Source organism: Sciurus carolinensis, chromosome 6 (genome assembly GCF_902686445.1).
Source record: "Sciurus carolinensis chromosome 6, mSciCar1.2, whole genome shotgun sequence".
Taxonomy (NCBI): Eukaryota; Metazoa; Chordata; class Mammalia; order Rodentia; family Sciuridae; genus Sciurus; species Sciurus carolinensis.
Window position 1 is genome coordinate 130,162,572 of NC_062218.1, and position 26,269 is coordinate 130,188,840.

At 38.2% G+C, this 26,269-nt stretch overlaps 1 protein-coding gene across 6 annotated transcripts in view; it reads left to right on the forward strand.

The window, feature by feature from the left end:
- The window catches only part of Uimc1 (ubiquitin interaction motif containing 1), a 155,322-nt gene that overhangs the window by 11,206 nt on the left and 117,847 nt on the right, over positions 1-26,269 (forward strand). The window lies entirely within an intron of this gene.

Sequence of the window (26,269 nt, forward strand, 5' to 3'; positions counted from 1 at the left end):
ACAAAAATTAAAATACTTGCAAATGTGTAAGTGATTTTTTGTGATGAGTGTTCTAAGATTTTGTGATAGCTGTGAAACTCTACAAATACACTAAAAACAATTGAATTATATACTTTGGGTAATTTTTTTTTTAAGACAAGTTCTTGCTAAGTTGCCCAGGCTGCCCTTCTGCCTCAACCTCCTGAGTTGCTGGAACTGAAGGTGTGTGCCACCATGCCCAGTCCCATTCCTCAGTTTTTAATTTTATCCATTCATCTCTCAATGGCATTTGGGTTGCTTCAACTTAGTGGCTATTCTGAATAATGGTGTGATAAACATGGTTGTGCAAATGTCTTTGAGATCCTCCTTTGAATTCTTTTGGATATGTATATAACCAGAAGTAGCATTGTCTAGATCATATTTCATTTCTAATTTTTTTTTTGCAGGGGGATTACTGGGGACAGAACCCAAGGGTGCCTAACCACTGAGATACATCCCCAGCCCTTTTTATTTTTTATTTTGAGGTAGGGTCTCACTAAGTTGCTTGGGATTTTGCTAAATTACTGAGGCTGGCCTCAAACTTGTGATCCTCTTGCTTCAGCCTCCCAAGTTGCAGGAATTACAGGTGGGTGCCAAAATACCTGGCCTCTATTTCTAATTTTTGAGGAAACTCTACAGTTTTCTATAAGTATTTTCCCAGTTTACATTCCCTCCAACAGTGCACAGGAGTTCCAACATCTGTACCTCCTCACCATCACTTGCTATTCTCTCTCTCTCTCTCTCTCCTCTCTCTCTCTCTCTCTCTCTCTCTCTCTCTCTCTCTCCCCCCCCCCCCCCCCCTCTCTCTCTCTCACTGGGGATCAAACCCAGGGGAGTTTTTACTACTTAGTTACTCCTAGATCTTTTTGCATTTTATTTTGAGATGGGATCACCATTGCTGAGGCCGACCTTGAACTTGTGATCTTCCTGCCTCAGCCTCCTAAGTCCACAGCAGTCAGAGGTGTGTGCCCCCATACCTGGCTCATTGTGGTTTGGTTTGCATTCTCCTAATAACATGATGTTGAGCTTCTTTTCATGTGTTACCCAGGGATGGGGATGTAGCTCAGTTGGTAGAGTGCTTGCTTTGCATGCACTAAAGCCCTGGGTTCAATCCCCAACACTGCCAAAAAAAAAAAAAAAAAAAAAAAAAAAATCCATATGTTATTCAAATACAATTTATTTTTGTATATTGATTTTATTTTTTTTAGTTTTTGGTGCTGGGGATTGAACTCAGGGCGCTCAATCCAGGGCCATATCCCTAGCCCTTTTAAAAACTTTTTTAAAATTTTGAGACAGGGTCTCAGTAAGTTGCTTACTGCCTTGCTAAGTTGCTGAGGTTAACTTTGAACTTGCAAGTCCCCTGCCTCAGTTGTATGTTGGTTTTATAGCCCATAACCTTGCTGAGCTCACTTATTGCCTTTAGTTGTTTTTTAGTGAATTCATTAGAAATTTCTTTATACAAGACTATGTCTTTTGCAAATAGAAATAATTTTGCTTCTTCTTTCCCAATCTGGATGCCTTTCATTTATTTTTCTTGCCTAATTTCTCTCATTAGAACCTCCTGTGTAATGTTGAATGAAAGAAGTGAGAATGGACATCCTTGTTTTATTATCTAGATCTTAGACAGAAAGCATAGTTTTTTAAAAAAAAAAATTTTACTGGTAAGTATGATATTAGCCGTGGGTTTTTCATAACCTCTAACAGGCTGAAAAAAATCCTCTATATTCTGTGTGTTGACTGATTCATCATGAAAATTTATTGTCTAGAGGAATAGAACCAATAGAACATACATATAATTACAAGAGAGGATTTAATAGATTGGCTTATGTAATCAGAGGCTTGATAGTTCTACATAGGCTGTGTGCAAGCTGGGGATCTGGGGAGCTGGGGAAACAAGTAGATGCTCAGTACAAGAGACTGGAACCTTCAGAACAAAGTGAACAATTTGCAGCCCCAGTCCAAACCTGAAGGATCAGCAGATTTCTGGAAAGTCCTTGGTGCTAGTTCATGTTCAAAGGCTGAAGAAGCTAGGGTCCGAGTTCTGTGGGTGATGACAGCAGTAGATAGCACACCTACTGAAGAAGAATCAAGTTTTGCAGTGAGGGCCAGTTTCCGCCTTCTGCTTTTCATTTCATCTGGGCCTATTGAATACTGCCACACACATTTAGGGTGGGTCATTCCCCCTCAGTTCACTGACCCACAGGACTGTTTTCTTTGGAAACACCTTCACAGAGACTCCAGGAAGGGTGCTTTACCAATTTTCTAGGTATCTCTTAATCCAGTCAAATTGACAACCAACATTAACCATAATAAAAAGAAAATGATTTTTAAAATTGTGTTTCTGTGTCTGTCAACTCACTAAGCCCCAAGTTTAAAATTCTGTGAATATTTCAACAAAATCAACACAGGTACATTAAAAGGGGTTGGAAATCATCATCTAGGGCTTATATATCTCTTATTAAGAATGAAAATATATTGTACTATGAGTAAGATGCTGGGTAAATGTAATATCTTTTATACATAAAGCTATCATTTTGACATTGGGAAATATGATATCTGGATTCTGGGTAAATATGGGTTAAGATGCTCATATTTTATTTAATTTATTTATTTACTTGTTTATTTTTTGAGACAGGGTCTCATTGGGTTGCCCAGGCTGACCTTGAACTCCTGAGCTCAAGTAATTCTCCTGCCTTAGCCTTCTAAGTAAATGGGACTATAGACACACACCATGTCTGGCTCATATTTTATTTTGTACTGATATGATATATTGTATTAGTTGATTTTAAGATGTTAAACCAACCTGGCATTAATGGAATAAATACCAATTAGTCATGGTGTAAAATTCTTTTTTCTAAGACTCAGAATTTTGTTTGCTAGTGTTTTACTGACGAATTTTCACAAGAGATACTAGTCTACAGTTTTCTTGAGATATCTTTGTCTATTTTTTTGGTATCAGGGTTAATACTGGGCTTATTTAATGAGTTGAGAAATATTCCTTTCTCTACTGTATTCAGGAAAGAATTTGTAAAGAAATTCTTATTAATTCTTTAAATACTAGGTGAAATTCAGTGATGAAGATATATGGCCCTGATTTTTATTTTTAATATTTATTTATTTATTTATTTATTCATTGTAATGGAGATTGAATGCCATCCCTACCCCTTTTTATATTTTATTTTGAGTCAGGGTCTTGCTAAATTGCTGACTGAATCTGGCCTTGAATTTGCAATCTTCCAGTCTCAGCATCCCAAGTAGCTGGGATTATGGATGTATGCTGCCATGCCTATTAGTTTGTGTCTTCTCAGGAATTTGTTCATTTCATCTAATATATCAAATTTGTTGGCATACAGTTGTTCATTTTATTCCTTCACAATCCTTTTCTTTCTGTAAGGTTAGTAGTAATAGCCTCTCATTCATTTCTGATTCTAATAATTTGAATCTTCTCTCTTTTTGTCATCTAGCTAAATATACTCTGGTTTTTTCAAAGAAAAAACATTTGGTTTCATTGATTTTTCTCAATTTCATCAATTTCTACTTTATTCTTCTGGGTTTTTTTTTCTTTTTTCTTTTTTTAATTTTTTTTTTTTTTTTTTTTTTTTTTTGGGTGCTGGGGATCGAACTCAGGGCTTTGTGCTTACAAGGCAAGCACTCTACCAGCTGAGCTATCTCCCCAGCCCCTCTTTTTTTAATTTATTGTTATTGTAAACAAATGGGATACATGTTGTTTCTGTTTGTACATGAAGTAAAGGCATACCATTTGTGTAATCATACATCTACACCAGGTAATGGTGTTTGATTCATTCTATTATTTTTTCCTCCCCCATACCCCTCTCACCCCTCTTTTCCCTCTATACAGTCCCTCCTTCCTGCATTATTGCCCCCCTACCCCCCCATTATGTGTCATCTGCTTATCAGTGAGACCATTCGTCCTTTGGTTTTTTGAGATTGGCTTAGCTTACTTAGCATGATATTCTCCAATTTCATCCATTTGCCTGCGAATGCCATCATTTTATTATTCTTTATAGTTGAGTAATCCATTGTATATATATACCACATTTTCTTTCTTTTTTTATTTTATTTTTATTGTAAACAAATGGGATACATGTTGTTTCTGTTTGTACATTGAGTAACAGCATACCACTTGTGGAATCATACATTTACATAGGGTAATGATGTTTGATTCATTCTGTTATTTTTCCTGTCCACCCCACCCCTCCTACCCCTCCTTTCCTCCTTTCCCTCTATACAGTCCCTCCTTCCTCCATTCTTGCCCCCCTCTCACCCCCCATTATATGTCATCATCTGCTTATCAGCGAGATCATTCATCCTTTTCTTTTTTGAGATTGGCTTATCTCACTTAGCATGATATTCTCCAATTTCATCCATTTGCCTGCAAATGCCATAATTTTATTATTCTTTATAGCTGAGTAATATTCCATTGTATATATATACCACAGTTTCTTTATCCATTCATCAATTGAAGGACATCTAGGTTGGTTCCACAGTCTGGCTATTGTGAATTGAGCAGCTATGAACATTGATGTGGCTGTATCTCTGTAGTATGCTGATTTTAAGTCCTTTGGGTATAGGCCAAGGTGCAGGATAGCTGGGTCAAATGGTAAGTCCATTCCAAGTTTTCTAAGGAATCTCCACACTGCTTTCCAGAGTGGCTGCACTAATTTGCAGCCCCACCAGCAATGTATGAGTGTACCTTTTCCCCCACATCCTCTCCAACACCTATTGTTGCTTGTATTCTTGATAATCGCCATTCTAATTGGGGTGAGATGGAATCTTAGTGTAGTTTTGATTTGCATTTCTCTTATTACTAAAGATGGTGAACATTTTTTCATATGTTTGTTGATTGCTTGTAGATCTTCTTCTGTGAAGCATCTGTTCATATCCTTAGCCCATTTGTTGATTGGATTATTTGTATTCTTGGTGTAGAGTTTTTTGAGTTCTTTATATATTCTGGAAATTAGTGCTGTATCTGAAGTATGAGTGACAAAGATATTCTCCCACTCTGTAGGCTCTCTCTTCCCATTAATGATAGTTTCCTAGACTGAGAGAAAGCTTTTTAGTTTGAATCTATCCCAGTTGTTGATTCTTGCTTTTATTTCTTGTGCTATGGGAGTCCTGTTAAGGAAGTCTGATCCTAAGCCAACAAGGCGAAGATTTGGACCTACTTTTTCTTCTATAAGATGCAGGGTCTCTGGTCTGATTTCAAGGTCCTTGATCCATTGTGAGTTGATTTTTGTGCAGGGTGAGAGATAGGGGTTTATTTTCATTCTGTTGCATATGGATTTCCAATTTTCCCAGCACCATTTGTTGAAGAGGCTATCTTTTCTCCATTGCATATTTTTGGCACCTTTGTCTAGTATGAGAAAATTGTATTTATTTGGGTTTGTGTCCGTGTCCTCTATTCTGTACCATTGATCTACCTGTCTATTTTGGTGCCAATACCATGCCGTTTTTGTTACTATTGCTTTGTAGTAGAGTTGAAGATCTGGTATTGCGATACTCCCTGCTTTGCTCTTTCTGCTAAGGATTGCTTTGGCTATTCTGGCTTATTCTTCCAGATGAATTTCATGATTACTTGCTCTATTTCTGTAAGGTACGTCATTGGGATTTTAATTGGAATTGCATTGAATCTGTATAGCACTTTTGTTAGTATGGCCATTTTGACAATATTAATTCTTCCTATCCAAGAACATGGGAGATCTTTCCATTTTCTAAGCATAGATTAGGTTTGTTGATTTACGGATGTTAAACCATCCTTGTATTCCAGGGATGAACCCCATTTGATCATGGTGCACAATTTTCTTATGTTTTTAGATACGGTTTGCCACAATCATCCCTGGAATGCAAGGATGGTTCAACATCCGTAAATCAATAAACGTAATCCATCATGTCAATAGACTTAAGAATAAGAATCATATGGTTATTTCAGTTGACGCAGAAAAAGCTTTCGACAAAATACAACACCCCTTCATGCTCAAAACACTAGAAACAATAGGGATAGTAGGAACATACCTCAACATTGTAAAGGCTATTTATGCTAAGCCCATGGCCAACATCATTCTTAATGGAGAAAAACTAAAACCATTCCCTTTAAAAACGGGAACAAGACAGGGATGTCCTCTTTCACCACTTCTATTCAACATTGTCCTCGAAACTCTAGCCAGAGCAATTAGACAGACTAAAGAAATTAAAGTGATACAAATAGGAAAAGAGGAACTCAAGCTGTCACTATTTGCTGATGACATGATTCTATATTTAGAGGATCCAAAAAACTCCTCCAGAAAACTTCTAGACCTCATCAATGAATTCAGCAAAATAGCAGGCTATAAAATCAACATGCATAAATCTAAAGCATTTTTATATGCAAGTGACGAAACATCTGAAAGAGGAATGAGGAAAACAACTCCATTTGCAATAGCTTCAAAAAAAAAAAAAAATACTTGGGAATCAATCTAACCAAAGAGGTAAAAGATATCTACAATGAAAATTACAAAACACGGAAGAAAGAAATTGAGGAAGACCCAATTAAAATCCCAATGACGTACCTTACAGAAATAGAGCAAGTAATCATGAAATTCATCTGGAAGAATAAGAAACCCAGAATAGCTAAAGCAATCCTTAGCAGAAAGAGCAAAGCAGGGGGTATCGCAATACCAGATCTTCAACTCTACTACAAAGCAATAGTAACAAAAATGGCATGGTATTGGCACCAAAATAGGTAGATCAATGGTACAGAATAGAGGACATGGACACACCAATATTTTGTTAAGGATCTTTGCATCTATATTCATCAAGGATATTGGTCTAAAATTTTCTTTCCTTGATGTGTCTTTGCCTATTTTGGGTATGAGGGTGATATTAGCTTCATAGAATGAGTTTGGTAGGATTCCCTCCTTTTCTATTTCCTGGAATACTTTGAGAAGTATTGGAATGAGATCTTCTTTGAAGGTCTTGTAGAATTCGACTGAGAATCCGTCTGGTTCTGGGCTTTTCCTGGATGGTAGGTTTTTAATGGCTTCTTCTAATTCATTGCTTGATCTTGATCTGTTTAAATTGTGTATGTCTCCTAGTTCAACTTGGAAGGAGCATATGTCTCTAGAAATTTGTCAATGTCTTCAGTAGTTTCTATTTTGTTGGAATACAGATTTTCAAAGTAGCTTCTCATTATGTTCTGTATCTCAGTGGTGTCTGTCGTGATGTTTCCTTTTTCACCAGGAATTTTAGTAATTTGAGTCTTCTTTCTTCTTTTCTTTGTTAGTGTGGCTAAGGGTTTGTCTATTTTGTTTACTTTCTCAAAGAACCAACTTTTTGTTTTGTCAATTTTTTGAATTGTTTCTTTTGTTTCAATTTCATTGATTTCAGCTCTGATTTTAATTACTTACTGTGTTCTACTACTTTTGCTGTTATTCTGTTCTTCTTTTTCTAGGGCTTTGAGCTGTAATGTTAGGTCATTTAGTTGTTGACTTTTCATTCTTTTCTGGAATGTGCTCCATGCAATGAATTTTCCTCTTAGTACCGCTTTCATAGTGTCCCAGAGATTTTGATATGTTGTATCATTGTTCTCATTGACCTCTTAAGAATTTTTTTATCTCCTCCCTGATGTTTTCTGTTATCCATGTTTCATTCAATAGCATATTATTTAGTTTCCAGGTGTTGGAGTAATTTCTGTTTTTTATTTTGTCATTGATTTTTAATTTCATTCCATTATGATCTAATAGAACACAAGGCAGTATTTCTATTTTTTTGCATTTCCTAAGGGCTGCTTTGTGGCATAACATATGGTCTATTTTTGAGAAGGTTCCATGTGCTGCTGAGAAGAAAGTGAATTCACTCATTGATGGATGGAATATTCTATATATGTCAATTAAGTCTAGGTTATTGATTGTGTTATTGAGTTCTATGGTTTCTTTGTTTGGTTTTTATTTAGAAGATCTATCTAGTGATGACAGTGGTATGTTAAAGTCACCCAGAATTATTCTGTTGTAGTCTATTTGATTCCTGAAATTGAGAAGGATTTGTTTGATTTACAGGGATGCACCGTTGTTTAGGGCATAAATATTTACTATCGTTATGTTTTCCTGATTTATGGTTCCCTTAAGCAGTATGAAATGTCCTTCTCTATCCCTTCTGACTAACTTTGGCTTGAAGTCCACTTTATGTGATATAAGGATGGAAACCCCTGCTTTTTTACTGAGTCCATGTGCGTGGTAGGTTTTTTCCCATCCTTTCACCTTTAGTCTGTGGATGTCTTTTTCTATGAGATGAGTCTCTTGAAGGCAGCATATTGTTGGGTCTTTCTTTTAATCCATTCTGCCAGTCTATGTCTTTTGATTGATTAGTTTAGGCCATTAATGTTCAGGGTTATTATTGAGATATGATTCATATTCCCAGTCATTTGGGCTTATTTTTGGTTTTTAACTTGTCTTGGTTTCTCCTTTGAGTGTTTTTTTCTCTAAGGTAGTTCCTCCCTTTGCTGACTTCCACTGTTGTTTTTCATTTCCTCCTCATGGAATATTTTGTTGAGAACATTCTGTAGTGCAAGCTTTCTATTTGTAAATTCTTTTAACTTTTGTTTGTCATGGAAGGATTTTATTTCATCTTCAAATCTAAAGGTTAGTATTGCTGGGTATAGGATTCTTGATTGGCAACCATGTTCTTTCAGAGCTTGAAATATGTTGTTCCAGCCCCTTCTAGCTTTTAGAGTCTGGGTTGAGAAATCTGCTGATATCCATATTGCTTTCCCCCCATAGGTAATCTGATACTTTTCTCTCGAGGCCTTCAAAATCCTATCTTTATTTTTTGTGTTAGGCATTTTCATTATAATGTGCCTTGGTGTGGACCTGTTGTGATTTTGTGCATTTGGTGTTCTGTAAGCCTCTTGTTTGATTTTCCATTTAATTCTTCAGGTTTGGGAAATTTTCTGATATTATTTCATTGAATAGGTTGTTTATTCCTTTGGTTTGTATCTCTGTGCCTTCCTCAATCCCAAAAATTCTTAAATTTGGTCTTTTCATGATGTCCCATAGTTCTTGGAGATTCTGTTCATGATTTCTTACCATCTTCTCTGTTGGGGCAACTTTATTTTCAAGATTAAATATTTTGTCTTCATTGTCTGAGGTTCTGTCTTGCAAGTGGTCTAGTCTTTTGGTGATGCTTTCCATTGAGTTTTTTATTTGGTTTATTGTTTCCTTCATTTCAAGGATTTCCGTTTTTTTGTTTTTTTGTTTTTTGAGAATCTCTATCTCTTTGCTGTAATGATCTTTTGCTTCCTGCAGTTGCTCTTTCAACTACTTATTGGTATTATCATTCATTGCCTGCATTTACTCTCTTATCTCATCCTTTGCTTCATGAATCATCTTAACATGTATAATCTGAAGTCCTTTTCTGACATTTCTTCTACCATACTGTCATTGGATTCTATTAATATAGAATCTAGATTTGTTTGGATCATTTTCTTCCCTTGTTTTTTCATGTTGTTCATGTATCTTCCCCTCTAGCAGTGCAGATGTGGGGTATTGCAGATTCCCCCCTATAGGCTTATAGTGGTCCTATAGGTTTCCAAAACCTTTTCTTTAAGGGAAGATCAATATTAGCAGTGCCCAATTCAGACACTATGCAATTCTAGACCAGTTACCCCTATGAGGACATTAACAATATTGTCATAATAAATAGAATGAGTTCAAATATTATTTTCAGTATACCAAACAGATTTGCAATAAAGTCTGCAGTTTCTAATGGAGAACAAAGAGGATGCAGAGGGATGTAGAATGTAGCTATTAATGGGATAAGAAAAGAATATTTAGAAGTTCTAGATAATAGAAAGGGTGAGAGTATAATCAAAGAAATAGGATGTTGGCATGCAAAAAGGGAGAAAGAGACTCTGAGGGAACAGGTATAAAAAAGGAAAAGAGAGCAAGAAAAGTAAAGAAATAAATACTTAAAATTATTCAATATGGTGAAAAAGAAAATCTACACTATAACAGTCATATAGTATTCAAACCTCCCAGTCTTCAGTAGCCTGATACACGAGAGGTACCTGACAATGAGCTTCAGGTCTCCAAAAGGCATCTCAGGATGGGATTTGCCCCACCTAAAGATTGGAGCTATGGCTTCCAGGATTATCCAAGATGGCTCTCTGGCTTCCAAATGTGTTGGCTAATGGTGAGCTGCAGCTCGGGGTGTGGTTGTGGTCGACTGGAGGTCCTGGAGGTGGGGTGTGGTTGGTCAGGCAGGGGTCGTGGAGGTTGGGTGTGTTTGGTGTGGTTGCGGATCCTGGAGGCCAGGTGCAATCAGTCGGTCTGGGGTCCCAGGGATATGGTGCAGTCAGTTGGTCTGGGGGTCCTGGTGGCAGGGAGCAGTCAGTTGATGTGAGGGCCCCAGAGGCAGGGAGTGATTGGTCGGGCTAAGGCATCCTGTAGATGGGACTCAGTCAGTCTGGCCAGGGGTCCTATAGGGCCTGGCTCTTGTCTCAAAATGGCGGCAGCTACGTGTAATCAAACCTGCAGGTACTGTCACAGTGAACTTCGAGGCAATAGCAGGCAGCTGGTGCTCCACTTGCGGTCGGCGATCAGTTTGCTGACTGTCCTCCAACGATTGGGAGGAGAACCTCGTGTAATGTACAAAGCTGCTCCCCCTGACCTTTCTGGTGCAGCCAGTTTCCCCGCCTCCCAACCACTTGTCAATCTGTGAACATCCTAGCTACCTATTGGTTCATCAGTCAGCTTGCAAGTATCCTTCTCCATTATTGGTCCCTGTTAGCCCAGCGGAATTCACCTGCTTTACTGTAGCTACCCCGCCATCTTTCCTCATCTTTCTCTCTCTCCTACTCACTTTCTCTATCCTCCTCTCTTTCACACTTTCTTGCGTGCGCCCTTTCTCGTTCCCTTTCTTTTCCTCTCATTTTCTCTCTTACCCTGCAGGGAGACACTCTGTTTGCTTAATAAACTCCCTTATGTGATTTCCCATGTCCAGCGTGGTTTCCGTGGGATCCCTTACACCTCGGGCGATGGATGATGGATAGGTGTAAGGCAGGCGATGGACAGGCAAGAGGCAGGCAAATGGCAGATGATAGGTGCCTGACAGTGAGCAATCTGCACTCAAAAAAGGCATTGATATGTTGGCAGACTGCAGGTGATCACAGTAGACAAATGGGGTAGACAGCAGGGGAATGATAAGCAGCAAAAACTGCCTCACCAAGAAACAGATATCCTCTGCTTGAAACCAGAGTTACGGAGCGACAAGGAACGCAGACTCCCTCTAGTCTGCCATCTTGGATCTCCCCATCTTCTGGGTTTTTTGTTTGTTTGTTTTGTTGTTGTTGTTGTTATTTTGAGACAAGTTCTCTCTATGTTGCCCAGGCTGGTCTCAAACTCTTTGCCTCAAGCCATCCTCTCTCCTCAGCCTCCTGGATAACTGATTTTATAGTTACAAGCCACTGTACCTGGCTTGTTTCTGCTTTATTCTTCATTTTGTCCTTCCTTCTGTTTATTTAGGTTTAGTTTGCTTTCTTTCCCCAGTGTGTTAAGTGCAAGATTAGATTATTGAATAGTGTTCTACCTCCTTTCTTTTTTTCATCTTAATTTAATTTTATTTATTTATTTTTGTGGTACTGGGGACTGAGTCCAGGGGCTTAACCACTGAGCCACATTCCCAACCCTTTTTTTATATTTTATTTTAGACGGGCTATTACTTAGTGAGTTGCTTAGGGTCTCACTAAGTTGCTGATGCTGGCTTTGAACTTGAGATTCTCCTGCCTCAGCCTCCTGAGCTGCTGGGATTATAGGTATGCACCATCACACCTGGCTCTTTTTTATTTTTTGGTAGTGTTGGTGATCAAACCCATGGCCTTGCACTTGGTTAGCATCTGTGTTATTATTTTTTGCCAGAGTACAGATTGTAGTTTCCCATTTCTTTCATGTTTCCTAATATTTGTATGTCATGAGTGTGCTGAGTTATTAACATAGACCAAACATATTTGTGTCTTTCCACAATGTCAGAATTCAGTGAATAACAATAAATTCACAGGCTATACAGCTTTCATCAGTGGTAGTCCATGAGTACTTGTGGGTCACCTGGTAGTTGTAAACTGGGAAATCAGGTTGTTTTATTCCAATATTAATTTCTAATATGTGTAACACGCAAGTCACACATCATACTTTATACAGCTATATAGACTAGGCTAAGAAAGGGTTAAGGCAGCCACAGGGGTTCAGAAGTCTGAACCAAGAGCAAAGGTCCATAGCAGATATGAATGCAAAGAGTCTCTATAGGTGGTCAGATAAGATTATGAACCAACTGAAGAACTTGTTCCAGACATAGCGCTGTCAAAGCACAGGAACTTATTCTAGGCCAAGGTCTGGATAGCAGTAGTTTCAGTGTCAGCTTGAGATATCAGCTTGGAGTTGGACTTGTGTGATTTTCAAGGGCAGGAGAAACTGTATTCTGCTAAAGCTCAAAAACAGATTTGAGGTTTGTCGCTGTGGCAGCTTTCCTGGGCAAGGCTCATGATGAGTGATCAAGCAACTAGGTGAGGAGGCCACCATGTCCAGTCTCAGTGTGCCCTTCCATTTAGGGGTCTCAAGTGAGAGGGTTGCATCACTGGTACTCTGGTGTGTTCAATAAGCTTGTGGGCCAGGTTTTTTCCACATGAGCTTGATATACCCTTATGTCCATGTGCTTCTGACTAATTTGATAAATTCACAGGTAGTCATTCCTATCACCATGATTAATTTATTTATCAGTTTATACCTTATGGTCATACCATGCAGACAGTGGTTGTTTACTTGTACAAACAAGGTGTGAAGTCATTCCCTCAGCCCTTAAACTCAGAATGGAGTAGTTTATGGCAAACTACTGCTTTGCAAAATGGAGTAACCAAAGTTTAGGCTCAACCTGAAAACTGCTATTCCATAGATAATAGAGTATCTCGGAGCAGAGCACAACCAGCTCTCCACAATATAACAACTATAATGGTTAATTTTTTTGTATCAACTTGTCTGGGCCATGGAGTAGTGAGATATTTGGTTAAATATTATTCTGGGTATTTCTGTGAGTGTTTTTTTTAATGAGATCAATGTGTATTTATTTATTTATAGTACTGGGAATTGAATCTAGGGATGTTCTACCACTGAGCTACATTCCCAGCCTGTTTACTTTTATTTTTTAAATTTTGAGACAGGAGCTCTCTAAGTTATCAAAACTGGTTTTTGAATTTTCTATCCTCCTGCTTCAGCCTCCTGAGTAGCTGGGATTATAGGACTGAACCACTGTGCCTGGCTGAAATTTACATTTAAATTAGTGGACTAAGTAATGCAGATTGCCTTCCTTAATACAGCTAGGTCTATCCAATCAATCAGTTCAAGGCCTGAATAGAATGAAAAAGTTGACCCTTCCCCCAATAAAAGAAGCATTCTTGCTGTCTTGAAACTGGAGCATCAACTTTTTTCCTGTTTTCTGACTTGACTTGCAATATGGGCTCTTTCTGGTTCTTAAACCTACTGGCCTTCAGACAGGAACTACACCATTGGTTCCTGGTTCTCAGAACTTCATACTTGGACTGGTAGTAAACCGTTGGCTCTCCTAGTTCCTAAGATTGCTGAATCACCCTGAAGGTCTTGGGACTTTGCATTTCCATAATTGTGTGAGCCAATTCCTTGTACTCAGTTCTATGAACCAAACATATATAGTACTCTGGATGCTGGTCTACTCAACCCTCCAGGACTTGTTATTGTGATTTGCTTGTTTATTCGCTTAATGACTGATTGTATTATTTCAGTGAAATTACTCTCCTTTTCCCCAGTGGATATTGTGCCTCAAGCAGGCCACGCTTTAGTTTAGGTATGTCCAACTTCAGTCTGGGAAAATAGTGGTTAGTAGTGCTCTCTTTCTCTTTTACTGACCATACCCAGCTGTTAAACACCACTAATCATGGACTGATTTCTTCTTCTTCTTTTTTTTTTTTTTTGTGGTACTGGGGATTGAACCCAGGGCCTTGTGCTTGCAAAGCAAACACTCTACCAACTGAACTATATCCCCATATATCCCCAGCCCCTCATGGACTGATTTCTTTATTTTTTTCAACAACACCCTAGGGATAAATTGCTTTATATACTTGTGCAAATTCTGGTTCCTGTGAAATAATAGTTTCTAAGTTTAGTGTTTGGTATTTGTTTTGATTCTGGTGGGCTCCTCCTAGCTATTTTGTTCTCTGCTTTGCTCCCCTGCCCACCCCCAACTTCTGTACACTAGATGATTTAAAAGTAAGCCTGTATCTAGATTATTTTCTTAATTGTTTTTCATCACAACGTACATTTTTTTTTTTGGTACTGGGGATTGAACTCAGGGACACTCAACCACTGAGCCATATCCCCAGACCTATTTTGTATTTTATTTAGAGATAGGGTCTCACTGTGTAGGGTCTCACTGAGTTGCTTAGCGACTTCCTTTTGCTGATTCTGGCTTTGAACTCAGGATCCTCTTGTCTCAGCCTCCCAAACCGCTGGGATTACAGGCATGAGCCATCCCCCCCACCCTTGCTCCACCTACATTGTTCTTTTTTTTTTTTTGGGGGGGGGGTGCTGGGGATCGAACCCAGGGCCTTGTGCTTGCAAGGCAAGCACTCTACCGACTGAGCTATCTCCCCAGCCCCTACATTGTTCTTTTGAGTTCCCTTAGGCTTGAACTTCTAGAGATTCTTGCAAATGAAGTTACTTTGGGAAGAAATTAGGAATACCTATTTCTTGGTCCACTTTGTCCCCCACACAAAATTCCTTCCTTCCTTCCTTTTTCTTTTCTTTCTTTCTTTCTTTCTTTCTTTCTTTCTTTCTTTCTTTCTTTCTTTCTTTCTTTCTCTCTCTCTCTCTCTCTCTCTCTCTCTCTTTCTCTCTCTCTCTCTCTCTTTCAATCTCTCTCTCTCTCTCTGTCTGTCTCTCTGTCCCTTTTGTGTTGGGGGTTGAACCTACTGGTGCTTAACCACTAAGTAACACACCAGTCTTTTTCAATTTTTTATTTTGAGGCAGGGTCTCCATAAGTTTCTCAGGGTCTTGCTAAGTTTCTGAGACTGGCCTTGAATTTGCGATCCTCCTACCTCAGCCTCCTGAGCCACTGGGATTACAGGCATGTGCCACCTCACTTAGTCCCATAGCAAAATTTCTTTCTTTTATTTATTTTTTTTAGATGTTGATAGAGCTTTATTTTATTCATTTATTTATATGTGGTGCTGGGGATTGAACCCAGTGCTTCACACATGCTAGGCAAGCGCTCTACCACTGAGCCACAACCCCAGTCCCCGCCCCTAGCAAAATTTCTAAGCCAGGAATGGAGATATTAGCAATCTTCTTTCTGAGTGACACCCCACTCTAATGTTGAGAGTCTGGGGTCAGTGCATGAGTAGCATCCTGAGGTTCTCTTGGCTCATTCTGATGTAGAACTGCCATTTTTAATGCTGGGGCAAGGGTGATCAGAGCCCTAGTATTCTCAGCATGCCACAGCCAAGGTAAAGTCTCTATTCCATGAGTGAAGGCTGGATGGAAGAAGGGAGTTCCCATTTCTGCACTGGGACTTAGACTCAGTAATAGGCAGCTGGGGGCAGAATGAGCACCTTTGATGTCCTGTTTTTCCTTGGAGGAAACCCTTTGAACTGGGAACGTGGGGGAAGGGACCCCTGCTGATCTGTAGCAATCTGGAGTGGAATCTTCACTTCATTGAGCTGGAAGGGAATGATCTTGATTCTTGCTGGGAATGTGCAAGATCCTGGTTTTGATCCCCAGTGCCACAAAACAAACAAATAGAATAAAAACAAAGACACAAAGAAGAAACAACAAGCAAAGGCAAATTCCACAGATTTTCACCTTACTTACCAATTTTTTGTTTTATTTTGTTTTGTTACTGGGGATTGAACTCAGGGGTACTTGACCACTAAGTCACATCCTCAACTCTATTTTGTATTTTATGTAGAGACAAAGTCTCACTGAGTTGCTTAGTACCTGGCTTTGAACTCGGGATCCTCCCGTCTCAGCCTCCCAAGCTGCTGGGATTACAGGCATGTGCCACCGCACCTGGCTCTAATTTTAACTTACTGAGGAACTGCTAGACTTTTTCCAAAGTGACTGTAGTATTTTATATACCCATTAGTAGTGTATGAAGATTTCAAGTTTCTCCACATCTTCACCAACATGATTTACATTGTTGTGTCAGAATTGAGGGGTTGTAGTCATTGGCTTCTGGCGGGAGTTATCCCTCCCATTTCATATTTTTAAAAAGACTCTAACACCAAATCATCACTAATTACAAACTCTAGAGTTTCTTTGACTCCTATATAGTAAACTATTACCCATCAGTACTGTATATGGGTCTCTGGGGATTCCACAGTTTTTAGCTTATTCTTACTTGGTAGGGTTTTTGTCATACATGGTTGATATTCCCTGTGGTAATGTAATATAATAATTTGTTGTTATATTGCTCTACTATGGCCTACTTCAAGTTAGCCATTCTCCCCTTGGTGAATATTTGGATTGTTTCTAGTTTTTGAATGTAACGTACTGTTCAACTATAATTGCCTTTGTTCAAATCTGTTTCTCTCTCCTTTGAATGATCTCCATAAGATGTGTTCCCTAATGTGGTATTACTCAGGTTGAGAGTATGATGATTTTTATGATTCTTTGACAGCTTTTGCCAAATTTCTCTTGGGAAAGATTACATTTGCTTATAGTGTATTCTCAATGCACAAGTGTATGTATTTTTCACAATCCTGCTGGCACTGCATTTTGTCAATTTTATTCATTTTTGCTAATTTAAGAAATGTACAGTGGAACTTTTATGTTTCTTTATTATTAGTGCAGTGGAACTTTTATGTTTCTTATTAGTGATGGCTGCACACTTTTTCTAGTGCTTGCCTATTGTGAATGTTGTTCTTGTTGTTTTTGTAGGTTAATTCTGTGTTTGACAGTCCCATCTTTGTTTATAACTGTGTGACTTTGGCCAAGACACTAATCTTTTTTTCCTCCACAGTTCCTTAAACTGTGGCTTGTAAATATTGGACTAGCTTTATGTTTACTTTGCTTAACAGATCTTTTTTTAAAATTTTTTTTTTTTTTTTTTTAATTCCCAAGCATGGTCCTATATAGATTCTTAATGTTTAAAACAGGTAAAGTGGGGCCTGGGGAGATAGCTCACAAGTCCCTGGGTTTGATCCCTAGTACCCAAAAAACAAACAAACAAAAAAATAGGTAAAGTAGTAATTATTAATATATATTTATTTTAAGAGTTCAAAATTATAATTTACTTATAAAAATCAATTAATTAGAACCACGAGGCAATCTAGATAAAGGTGAATTTTTAGTGGGGAAATTGAAATCCTGTGTCGCAATCATCATGTAGTTAACTCCTGTTTTTTTAACTTTTTATTTTGCATTAATTTTAGATTTGTATTAAAGTTGACAGAATAGAATCACATATATCCTTTGTTTGGATTTCCCAAATGAAAATTTCCAGATTTCCAGATTCCTTTGTTGGTTTTATTATTATCTCTATGTTTACTTTTATTTTCTTTCTGGTATTGGTGTTTGAACCCAGCAGTGCTCTACCTTTGAACTGCATTCGCCAGCTCTTTTTATTTTTGTTTTGAGTTAGGGCCTCTCTAAATTGCCTCTAATGTGCAATTTTCCTGCCTTAGCTTCCCAAGTAGTACATTTACTTTTTATATATTTTTTGGAACATTTGAAATCAAGATGAATACATTGTTACTCTGCCCTAGTCTTGTACAGTTTAGGTACTCTAGCTGAATTTAAACCCTACCCATTCCCAGAAAAAAACATTTAATGTTTCTTCCCTTGTGTTAGCACAAAATGACTGAGCCAGGTGCAAACTTCACAGATCAGCAGAGCCTTTAATCAGCAGTGGAATCACGCCTCTGGTGGACCCACTTTCCTGATGGAAAATGAGCCACTGGCCAAAGGGGGAGTTTGTGCTTATACATGCTACACTGAGAGGTGACTTAATTATTGATAGAGCATGTCAATTTGGGCGCTCAGGAAACAGGTTTGTGAGAATTTGAAATTTGTTTTCACTGGGCAATACTGGGCAATATTTTTACTTGGGGAAGAATGGAGGGTCTGGGGTCAGCATTCAGTATTTATCTCTTTCCCTTCAGGGTCCCATTGTACTATCACTGGGAAGGATGTATTGGGGAAGGATCAATGTTATCAGTGTGTTGCCTTCTTCCTCATTCCTTCTTCCCAAGTCACACTATTTGGGGGTTTGTCATTTTCTATATCTTACACGCATTTTCTATATCTTACACCTTGATTATCCTATCCCCCCCACCACCACCTTTCTTTTTTGGTACTGGGGATTGAACCCAGTGAAACTTAATCACTGAGTAATATCCCCAGCCCTTGTATTTATTTTTTTAATTTTGAGATAGGATCTTGCTAAATTGCTGAGGCTAGCTTTGAACTCATGATCTTCCCACCTTAGCCTCTTTTTTAATCAGTGGATCTTTTTATATTTATTTATTTATTTTTGTGATGCTAGAGATTGAACCCAGGGCCTTATGCATGCAAGGCATGCACTTTACCAACTGAGCTATATCCCCAGCCCTCAATGGATCTTTTATTTATTTATTTACATGTGGTTCTGAGGTTCGAACCCAGGGCCTCACATATGCCAGGCAAGAGTGCTACCACTAAGCCACACCTCCAGCCTCCCTGCCTTAGCCTCTTAAACTGCTGGGATTACAGTCAAATGCCTCTACGCCTGGCTCCCCTCATTTCTTTTACCCTATATCTATAACCTCCCGACCCCCAACCGGTAGAGAAATTGATTTGTGTGTTTATCTCCCTCTTCTATTGTCCAAGAATAAAATTCTTCACTGCTCAACTGGAGGTTGGTCTTGTAATTGATTCCACAATTCCAAGACCAAAAAAGGACCTAAACTTGGGGTTAAAATTTAGTAGTAGTACCCGTCTGCCGTGATGTGTCAGGGCGGCGGGCAGTGGCTAAAAAAAAAATTTGGTAGTAGTGTTATGGAAATCACGCTCAGCAAGTGACCAACCATCACTCTGTTTATTTATGTGGGTGGACCCAGAGGAACCAGTGCTCTGAAGTTCTGGGCCCCCAGCTGAGGTTACATGGAGCTTTTATAGGAAATTTGACATCATTTCTTAACATTCTTTTTTTTTTTCCTTATTTATTTACTTATTTATTTTTTATTGTAAACAAATGGGATACATGTTGTTTCTCTGTTTGTACTTGGCATAAAGGCATACCATTTGTGTAATCATAAATTTACATAGGGTAATGTTGTTTGATTCATTCTGTTATTTTTTCCCTTCCCCCCCACCCCTCCCACCCCTCTTTTCCCTCTATACAGTCCTTCCTTCCTCCATTCTTGCCCCCCTCCCTAACCCTAACTCTAACCCTAACACTAACCCCTCCCACCCCCCATTATGTGTCATCATCCACTTATTAGCGATATCATTCGACCTTTGGTTTTTTGAGATTGGCTTATCTCACTTAGCATGATATTCTCCAATTTCATCCATTTGCCTGCAAGTGCCATAATTTTATCATTCTTTATGGCTGAGTAATATTCCATTGTATATATATACCACAGTTTCTTTATCCATTCATCAATTGAAGGACAACATTCTTAACAATTACAACATTGGTGGGTTTGAATTCTTAGCCTACATGACCAAAAACCAGGCACAGGGAATTTACAATAAGTAGTTCCCAGGTGTAAAACAAAGTCAGTAAAACATTTGCGAGTGTTATCATGAAGTGGCCTTCACCATAGACAGCAGTAACTCAAGATAACTTGAGTTTTCTCCCCTAAGAGCTACAGTTCTAAGCACTAAGCCTACAAGGTTATAGTTTAGACAGTATTTAATTGACCTAGCAATTAAGTGAAGTAACTACATTTCTACAGAGTTCAGAAAGTTACAAAGTATAGGAAAATTAACCCAGGCATTGGTTCTTCATCATAATGTTCTTTCATTTTATAATTAGGTCTGGTATCTCTGTCACAGTAACATGATGTCATTTTGCCACTACAAATATTTGAATGTATATTTCCTTTTCTTTTCTCCTCCTCCTCCTCCTCCTCCTCCTCCTTCCTCTGTGTGTGTGTGTGTGTGTGTGTGTGTGTGTGTGTGTGTATAAGTGTTGCTAGGGATCAAAACCAGGGGCACTTTACCATTGAGTTATATCTATTAGCACAGAAAGACCAGGCTGAATGCAAACCTCATGAATCATCTCAGCTGTTTATTCAGGAACAAAGTTTCACACTGGAGCAGGGGATGCAAAGATGAAATGGATGGCACGGGTGGACCCACTTTCCTGGTGGAAAATGAGCCACTGACAAAGAAAGGGCCTGGGTTTATGTAAGTTATTTTGAGAGGTGGTCTAGTGAGCATATTAGTTTTCTTGGGCACTTGGGAATTTGAACTTTTTGGGTCTGGGGTCTGTGGGCAGTGTCTGGAGAGGATTTACTTTGAAGGAGATTAATGCCTCCTACTGACCGTTACTTCAGGCGTGATAAAACACCTCCTCCCTGTTTGCAGCCATCACCTGGAAAACATTTGTCTTGGGAGATGAAGACTGTCAGTACACAACCTTCTTTTTCACTCCCTTTCTCAGGCCACATTATCTTGGGGATTTTTTTTGTTCTCCCTATCTATTAATATCCCCAACCTTTTCATTTTAAGACAGGGTCTCTTTAAATTGCCAAGGCTGGCCTTGAACCTGTGATCCTTTTGCCTTAGCTTCCTGAGTTACAGTTGCTGGGATTACAGGTGGGCCACCTTGCCCAGTCTCTTTTTTTTTTTAGTCCCGGGGATTTAATCCAGGGGTGTTTTACCACTGAGCTACATCTCTAGCCCCTTTTTATATTTTTATTTACAGACAGGGTCTTACTAAGTTGCTTTGGGCCTCACTAAGTACCTGAGGCTGGCTCTGAACTTGTGATCCTCCTGCCTCAGCCTCCCAAATAACTGGGATTACAGGCATGCTCCACCACACCCAGCTGCCTTGTCCAGCTTTGATGTATATTACTTCTCCTCCTTCTCCTTTTAGTGTAAAAGAGTAGGATTTGTTCAAATGAGAAGAGAGAGAGCTCCCACAGGTGAGAGGGGACCCAGTAGGGTTGCCTTTAATGTATATATCTTAAAAACAAGGACATTTGCATATATAACCTCAGTACAATTATCAAAGTAAAAAATTAGCATTAACACAATTTTACTTAATCTATAGAATTTATTCAAATGTTAATGATCCCAATAATGTCATTTTTAGCAATTAAAAATTCTAGACCAGGGCTGGAGATATAGATTAGTGGTAGACAGCTTTCCTAACATGCTCAAGACCTTGGATTTAATCCTCAGCACCATGTTTAAAAAAAAAAAAAAAAAAAAGGAAAAGAAAAAGAAAAAGATTTTAGAACATGTCTTTTATGCTGTCCTTATGTCTTTTTGGTTTTCTTTAATGTGGAAGAATTTCTGTTTTCATCATTTGTGTTTTGATATAAGTGATACAGACCATTATTTTGTAAAGTGTCCTTCAGTTTGGGTTTTTCTCTTTTTCCCCGTGATTAGATTTGATTTTTAAAAATTCTGAGATGTCCTAAATTTAATTATAAAGAGCCAGAGGATGAAGGGGAGGAGGAATAGGGGTTCTATTCCTCATACATAGGTTTGCAAGCGCTCTACCACTGAACCACAACTCCGGCCCCCTCAATAAATTTTAATTTCAGAGATCTCTTTCTTTCAGAGATCTCAAGAATTTTGATTTAAGGATCCAATTTATGCCTTTTTTTTTGCATCAATACTATAGGCATCATGTTTGGTTGTATATGTTATTGAGTCTCATTGTTACTGGGTGGAGGGTTCCTTAGTTTTTTTGAAAGAAAGATTTCAGTCAAGAGACTTAGATAAGTTTTAATAAAGTGGAAGTATGCTCAGAGATGCCTGGAGCAGCTACTTCCAAGAGAGGAAATGGTCTGGGTTTTTCCACATAGTAAGATTTTATTATATTTGGTCTGGAAAATTCCCTCTTCATGGGAGGTTCATGTATGGGGTTGTTTCTGTGGGTTCACCCCCATGATTTAGTGATCTAGTGCCAATCTCACCATGGTGGACCACATCTATTTTATGCAGATTGTTAGGAAGCTGTTTGTAAGATGAAGGTCCCTGAGTGGGGTTAAAACCAGTTGAGTGCTGCCCAGGAGTGAAGCCTGGGGAATTTCCTTTTCCCACCTTACTTGTTCAAGTCTATGTAGCTAACTACTCTAATATTGAGAAAGTGGAAAAGGTCAAGGCAGTCAGTGTAGGTAAGAATGACAAGGGTCTGGTAATGAGACAATTAGTTGATGCCTGTTTTTCAAGTGGGACAGTCAACATGGGTAAAATAATGAAGGTTGGAGAGGGTGATGATTGTTTTTCAAAGAAAGAACAAAGGGTTGCTGATGGCTATTTTTCAAGAAAAAAAATCACAAAAAAATTTCATATTTGAGCTGCCTGTATAGGGGGAAGAAAGAAAAGACAATGATTAATGAAAGATAGAAGTTCTGAGAGTTACAAAAAAAAAAAAAAAAAAAAAAAAAGCAAGTCGCATCTCTCCTATGGGCTTTCAGATCCCAAGTCCCCTCTTTTCTGGAGAAGTCTGTTTCTATCCCTTTCTTAAATAAAACTTACTTGCTATGCTGGGTGGGGTGGTGCCTGCCTATAAATCTAGTGGTTCTGGAGGTTGAGGCAGGAGGATCCTGAGTTCAAAGCTAGCCACAGCAACTGAGGGAGACTCTCAATAACTCACTGAGACCCTGTCTCTAAATAAAATACAAAAAAGGGCTGAGGATGTGGCTCATGGTTTTTTTCCTTGACTCCGTGGAACAGGAACTTTGTCCTCATCATTAATAAGACTGGTATCAATATCTTCACTTTTTTTTTATTCCAAATAGTTATAGAATTTTATTGAATGATTTTTTATGTCTTTTGTGACAACAAATGGTTTTCTTCTTTAATAAGCTGATAGGATGAATGACATTAGTTTTTAAATAATGAACTAAACTTATTTCCAGGAATAAGCTCAAATTTATGATCTCTTATTTTTTGTATGCTGGGGATCGAACCCAGGGCTTGTGCTTGCAAGGCAAGCACTCTACCGACTGAGCTATCTCCCCAGCCCTATGATCTCTTATTTGAGAAAATCCAGTTGGTTTGATAATGTTCTATTTCCTTGTTAATATTCTAGGTATTTGAATAGTATATAATTTTAATTTCTTTTTTTTAATTTTTAATTTTTTAATTTTACAGACTGCATTTTGATTCATTGTACACAAATAGAGTACAACTTTTCATTTCCATGATTGTACACAATGTAGATTCATACCGTTAGTGTAATCATACATGTACATAGGGTAATACTGTCTGTCTCTTTCCTTCCCCCACCTATCTTTCACTTTTTTTTTTTTCTGCTAACCAAGATTGAACCCAGGGATGCTCTACCTCTGAGCCACATCCCCAGTTGAGGTTGGCCTTGAATTTTCTATCCTTTTGCCTCTCTCACCGGGATTACAGGCTATGCCACCAGGCCTAGCCCATATCATTATTATTATTATTATTGTTTATGGTACTACAAAACATTGAATTATATCAAAAAGCTTTTAGGTGTGTATTAAAATATTTGTTTTATTATTTGCTCTTTTGAAGAGATAGATTAATATTTTAATATTTTATCTTACTTTATTTTTTGTGGTGCCGGGAATTGAACCCAGGGCCTTGTGCATGCAAAGCAAATACTCTACCAATTGAGCTATATCCCCAGCCCCCTATTGTAATATTTTTATAATACATATTAATAAATTACATATTGTGAAAAAAAGAACAATGAAATAGATTAATCTCTAGTGTCAAGTTACTTAAAATCTGTTTTAATCCAAGAGTGTATCATCTTTTGGTTGTCTGTCAATAGACTGTCTAACATAGTTTAAAAGAGGTGATGTAAGAAACACAGAAGTTCGTGAATTTCTTGGCAACTCAGTTTTATAATTATCACCTACAAAAGGTTTTGGCAATTTACAGAAATTAATAAACTTTAAAAGGGGCTGGGAATGTAATTCAGTGGTAAAGTACCCCTGGGGAGGAATGACAGTTATTCTTTATCATTCTAACCAAATATTTTAAAATTTGTTTTAATCTGCAAAATGTTGAATTTGATGATATCCTTGACAATGGTTAAGGTGGTGTCTGCCAAGTTTCTCCACTGTGAAGTTATTGTTTTTCCTTTTATAACTAATAAGTATTCTGTGAGACAATTCTTTGAAAGTATGTAAATTTGTTAGTCATATACCTTGTATCCACAAGGTTTAGCATTCACTATTGACACTTTAATTGTTATTCTGTGATGGTTGCCAAGTTGTGGTTTTTATATGTCATCATTCTGTCCACATTTTTAGTTGACATTCTAACTGATGGAAGCGTTGTCCTTTATTTATTTACATCAATGTAGAATTATGAGACACTATAACTTGAGTTATGATCCATGACTATCATTATTTGATTTTCACATTGTACCATATTTGACTTTAGAAACCCCTTCCTGATGCCCCTATATAATTTTGACATGGTCTCATCCTTCCTTGTGAGTACTCTGTTCCTTCTTCCTTTTTTCTTTTCTCTGTACTGGGGATTAAACCTAGTACATGATAGGCACCACTATCCTACATCTCTAGCCCTTTTATTTTATTTGGAGACAGAGTCTCACTAAATTGCTGAGGCTGGCCTCAGACTTGTTATCTTTTATGCTTTTGCCTCGGGAGTAGCTTGGATTATAAGAATGTGCCACCGTATTTGGATCTTTTGAGTACTTCTTTACTCTCTTATACAATGATATGCTCTAGGCTTATCCGGTACTTTTCCCAGAGGCAACCATATTTCTGAGGAGCTCTCTTTCCTTATAGGAGAGAATGTTTAGAAACCACATTCTGGGTGCTGGCCTTAGAGGTCCATGTTTGTAATACCAGCTACTCCAGAGGCTGAGGCAGGAGGATCTCAAGTTTGAGGCCAGTTTATTCAATTTAGTGAGACCCTGTCTCAAAATAAAAATAAAAAAGGCTGAAGATGTAGCTCAGTGATAGAACATCCCTGGCTCAATCTCTACTACCAGTAAATAAATAAATACCAAGACCTGGAGCAAGGTGAAAGGTGTTCTCATTGTTATTGGGGTGTCATTGCTTCTAGGTTCTCTCAGTAGATATACACACACATTTGTGTGTATGCATTTGTTTTGTTTTCTCTACTTTCCCCTTATTTAGTGTGGTTATGTTATTCATTTAAAATATAATTGGTTTGTTTCTGTATGCCATTTAGATGCTCCCAACCTTGAATACTTAATTTTTTTGTATATGAAACAGTAACATGATTCCCAAACTAAAATCATACAAAAAAATTATAAATGTAGTAGAAGGTCTCCCCTCCCTACATTTTTATGCCATTTCAACTATTACTATTTCTACTTTTGGTGTGTATGTGCTGGGGATTGAACCCAGGGCCTCATGCATGTTTGGTTAGTCCTTTTCCACTGACTGACAACCTTAACTTCTCCCACCTTTCTATCTCAAGTCTGCCTCCTAGTAGATAACTAATGCATGGCTTCCTTTTTTTAAAAAAAATTTTTAGATGTTGATAGACCTCTATTTTATTCATTTATTTATACGTGGTACTGAGAATTGAACCTAGTACCTCATACATATTAGGCAAGCACTCAACCACTGAGCCGAGATGCCAGTCCCAATGCATGGTTTCTAATTTGTCCTTCGTATATATGTGTTTGTGTGATTTTGTTTGTTTTTCTGGTGCCATCTATTACTTCTGCATAATATTCCATTAATTGGATGTTCCATTCCCTAGGAATGGAAATTGAGGTAATTTCCAGTCCTAGTGCTCAGGAAGCTAGTGTAGATGGACATAATATCTTTATTTTATTCATTTATTTATTTTTATATGGTGCTAAGGATCAAACCCAGTACCTCACATGAGCTAGATAAGTGCTCTACCACTGAGCCACAACCCCAGCCCCCACCGCAGTATTTTTAATAACCTAGTCTTGAAAATGGCATGCTACCACTTCTGCTTTATGATATTCAGAAGTAAGTTATTAATTATAGCTCACACTCAATGAGAAGGATTATACAGGGTGCCTGCCCCCAGGAGGGATCACTGAGTTCTATCTTAGAGGC